Source organism: Microcebus murinus, unplaced genomic scaffold, assembly GCF_040939455.1.
Source record: "Microcebus murinus isolate Inina unplaced genomic scaffold, M.murinus_Inina_mat1.0 scaf015_hap2_Mmur4.0, whole genome shotgun sequence".
Taxonomy (NCBI): Eukaryota; Metazoa; Chordata; class Mammalia; order Primates; family Cheirogaleidae; genus Microcebus; species Microcebus murinus.
This window is the reverse complement of record NW_027438961.1, coordinates 15,209-19,592: the sequence shown is the minus strand read 5'-3', so window position 1 is coordinate 19,592 and position 4,384 is coordinate 15,209. Positions and strand designations below refer to the sequence as shown.

The window sequence follows — 4,384 nt, the reverse complement described above, 5'->3', positions numbered from 1 at the left end:
TGGGAACCCCGCTCTGAGACAAGGAGCCGGGCTTCGCATTCCCACAGCAGCCAGTCGTGGGCTGAGGACACCTGGGGCGTTGGGAACTCCCTGGCTTCTCCTTGGTTTAACATCTAGAGCTGCTTGTGAATCGCGCCGCCACACACACCCGAGCGCAGGTGTCTTCCGCACAGACTGCGGGCCTCGCTCTTCTGAATGCCGCTAGCTCGCCACCCACCCACGGGTGAACCTGGTCAGGGTGCTTTCTCTCAGGGGCAGACTCTTTTCCGGGCGGGCTACCGGTGTCTCTGTTTGCTCGTTTCTTTCTTCCATTTCGGGAAAGGCTTCCTTGCTGGGTGTGGAAATCTCCTATGCCTTCCCTCGCCTATTCTGTCAGCTTTAAAATTCTCTTTCAGTTGCCACCCTCACAGATGGATTAGGAAACTCTTTCCGGTGCACTCATTAGTGAAATGACCTCCAGGAAGCTGGAATCCAATATCTAATGGCCGATTTTTAGCGAGTCCACACGCCAGGGTGGTCGGGGTCCAATGCAGCCCCGGCCAGGCCCAGGCCCCTTGGACTGGGCCACCGGAGGACACGGAGGAGGGCCCGGCCCCCACGAAGCGGTGCCGGCAGTTCTCCACGGGCTTGGGCGTTTTCCAGAGGTAGGAGATGGAGGGGACTGATTTCTTCAGCGCCCCCCAAACCACGCCACCCCACCCCACCCATGGGACACATCCCCAGAGAGAGACGCCCCATACACTGGCTGTGCCCCAGCCCTGGCCCGGGGGAATAGGCGGCAGCCCACCCACAGGGCGAGGAGGGGGGCGCAGCTGAAAGGGGTTGTGGGGGAGGGCGGCCCCTGGCTGGGGTCAAAGGGCCAGCGTCCCGCGCGTGCGCAGTCAGCGGCAGGCAGCCACGCGCTGGGGGTGGGCAGCGGGTAGGTGAAGGAGGCCGGGCGAGGAGACGAGGGGGGCTGGGAGGGCTCCACCTTGGCGAGTCCAGCCGTGGAGGCGCATCTTGTGTGAGTGTGAGTGAGTGTGAGTGTGTGTGTGTGTGTGTAGAGAGAGACAGCCCCCCGCCCTGCCCCGCCCCGCCCCGCCCCGCCCATCACCCCCGTCCCTGGGAGCCCGCGGGACCCGGCCGGCCGGAGAACTCAACCGGCCCGGCCCGGCGCGGGGCCTGGGGCGGGAGGCGGCGGCGGGGAAGCCCAGAGAGGCTCGGCTTCTTGAGCGGGGCAGGGGCGCCCTCCGCCGCCGTCTAGGGCCACACCACCCTGAACGCCCCCGATCTCGTCTGGTCTCGGAAGCTAAGCAGGGTCGGGCCTGGTTAGTACTTGGATGGGAGACCGCCTGGGAATACCGGGTGCCACAGGCTGCTGCTTTTTTTTTTTTTTTTTTTTTTTTTTTTGCCTCTTGTTCTGTCCCCTTTCTGGGAGCGCGGCGGCGGCCCGGGGTGGGGGTCACCCCCACCCTCAGCGCCCGCGCGGTGCCTGGCGCCCCAGCCCGCACCGTGGGGCCTCCTCTTGTCCCAAGCCGCGACACCGCCGCCACGCGGCAGCATGCGTGGCATCTGGACTGTCAGGTCTCAGACCAAAGGTCTGCTCTGTGGGAACCGACACGCTGGAGGAAACCTTGAGAGTCTGAGAGGGGAGGGAGTTCCAGAAGAAGGCCAGGATGTCATTTTGAGGGAGTACGTGACCAGAACTCGTCCCGTTGCTTTTGGGGTTCTATGGGCTACACGCAGGAATCTTTGGTGGTGGCACCTGATGTTGGGGGATCCGGAGTCACACCCAGACCTGCTCCACAGGCCTCCTTTTACTTTTCTCTTCGGATTCATTATTTTTAAAAAGTGTCTCTTACCTCTATGATTGCATTTTCTTTTCTCTCTCTTTTCAAGCAGATGATGGGAGTACAAGTATTCAGGTGACATGTGTTGCCCGTGCCGCCCTCCCCCCTGTGTTCTTTTTTTTTTTTTTTTTTTTTGAGACAGAGTCTCGTTTTGCTGCCCAGGCTAGAGTGAGTGCCATGGCGTCAGCCTAGCTCACAGCAACCTCAATCTCCGGGCTCAAGCAATCCTGCTGCCTCAGCCTCCCGAGTAGTTGGGACTACAGGCATGCACCACCACGCCCGGCTGTGTTTTTCTATATATATTAGTTGGCCAATTAATTTCTTTCTATTTTTAGTAGAGACGGGGTCTCGCTCTTGCTCAGGCTGGTTTCGAACTCCTGACCTGGAGCAATCCGCCCGCCTCGGCCTCCCAGAGAGCTAGGATTACAGGCGTGAGCCACCGTGCCCGGCCCCCCCTGTGTTCTTATTCATACACCTCTCATGTTGTTCCAGCGTATTGTGGGGGTACCAATGTTAAGGTCGGGTGCCTTGCCCTCTCCAAGCCTCCCCCCTCGGGTCAGAGCTTCAAGTGCGCCCATCCCCCAGTCGGTGCGCACCCACCCCATGCCTAATGGATGTGTATGCCCCTCCCCTCCCCCCACCCGCCCGACACCCACCCGATGAAGGTGATTCCTCTCCGTCCACTTAGGTGTCCATCCGTTCGTACCAATTTGCTGGTGAGCGCGCTCACGTGGTGCTCGTGTGTCCATTCTTGGGATACTTGGCTTACTGGAACGGGTTCCAGCTCTGGCCAGGAGAACACGAGAGGCGCCCTCTCACCGCTGCTCCTCACAGCCGAATGGCACTCCGTGGTGTCCACGCGCCACATTTTATTGATGCACTCCTGGATGGATGGGCACTCGGGTCGCTTCCACGTCTTTGCGATTGTGAATTGTGCCCTAACTGTAACCCTAACCCTTACCCAGCCCGTCTCCTCTGCCCCTGCCTGACGCACTCCTCCCCGGCCAGGCCCGTCACTGTCCTGGGCCCCCGCCTGACCGGCTCCTCCCCGCCCGGCCGGTCACCGTCCTCTGCCCCTGCCTGACATGCTCCTTCCCGCCCGCCCGGCCTCTCACCGTCCTCGGCCCCTGCCTGACCGGCTCCTCCGTCGCCTGGGCCTTCCAAGGGCTTGGTGTGGACGCTGCTTCCAGGAAGCCCTCCAGAAACCCGGCAGCAGGGTGGCCGCAGCAGTCTCCAGCAGCCGTCCCTAAGTCGCGTGAGTGCGGGGGACGTGCCCCCGCTGTGCCGCGGGGGCCCAGCCTGGTGTCTTCCCTGAGGCCCTGCGGCTGCCGGCTGGGCTGCCGCTCCCCGCAAGGGGAGAGCCGCGGAGGTGGGGACCGCCTCCTGATGGGGACGTACACGCAGCTCTCCACGTCGGATTCCGGGGCTCTCTGTCCTGCCCGAAGGCCCAGCTGGCCTGCGGGTCCTTAGAGTGGCAAAAACATCCGAAAACTGAGATTGAGGGTCCGGTGGGTGTCTGCACTTTTGTGCTGGGCACCCCAGGGAGGCCCGGGGGCTGGCTGGACAACGTGGTCTGCTGGGCGGGGGGAGGGGGGTTGGAGGAGCAACTGATGCCCTTTGCACTTTGGGTAGCAAGAGTCTGAGGTGTCTCTGAGCCCTGTGCCCTGTGGGGGGGGGCGGGGGGGTGGAGGAGGAGGAGGAGGAGGAGGAGGAGGAGGTGGGAAGGGCCGGGGCCTGCAGTCCTGTTCCCGGGGTGGCACGGCAAGTGGCTTCTTCCACAGGCTGCTTGGCCTGGGCTCCCTGCACCTGGGCCTTTGGAGGACCGGCCCTGTGCTTGCCAACACTTCCTGCAGGGACCCAGAGCTGGGAGGTGGCATCTCTCAGCCCTGGGTCGGGCAGAGCCCCAGCGGGCCATGCCCACAACCTCTCTCAGCACCGGTCCCCCAGAAGGCTCCTTTGGGACCAGGATTCTCTTGCGGTGACTCTTTAAGGTCTGGCCCCTGGATGGAGGGGCACCAGGAGTAGAGGAGCAGGAAGGGGAAGGGGGTGGCCATGCGAGGGGACACTTTGAGGCCAAGTCCCAGCTTCAGCCTGATCCTCCTGGGAACCCCGCTCTGAGACAAGGAGCCGGGCTTCGCATTCCCACAGCAGCCAGTCGTGGGCTGAGGACACCTGGGGCGTTGGGAACTCCCTGGCTTCTCCTTGGTTTAACATCTAGAGCTGCTTGTGAATCGCGCCGCCACACACACCCGAGCGCAGGTGTCTTCCGCACAGACTGCGGGCCTCGCTCTTCTGAATGCCGCTAGCTCGCCACCCACCCACGGGTGAACCTGGTCAGGGTGCTTTCTCTCAGGGGCAGACTCTTTTCCGGGCGGGCTACCGGTGTCTCTGTTTGCTCGTTTCTTTCTTCCATTTCGGGAAAGGCTTCCTTGCTGGGTGTGGAAATCTCCTATGCCTTCCCTCGCCTATTCTGTCAGCTTTAAAATTCTCTTTCAGTTGCCACCCTCACAGATGGATTAGGAAACTCTTTCCGGTGCACTCATTAGTGAAATGAC

The 4,384-nt window shown here is 62.2% G+C and overlaps 1 non-coding gene across 1 annotated transcript; it reads left to right on the top strand.

The window, feature by feature from the left end:
* The first annotated feature begins 1,237 nt into the window (after positions 1–1,237).
* LOC142867338 (5S ribosomal RNA) lies at positions 1,238–1,356 on the top strand. Its single transcript, XR_012916970.1, has one exon. It is a non-coding gene; the product is annotated as a 5S ribosomal RNA (ribosomal RNA).
* Positions 1,357–4,384: the final 3,028 nt, after the last annotated feature.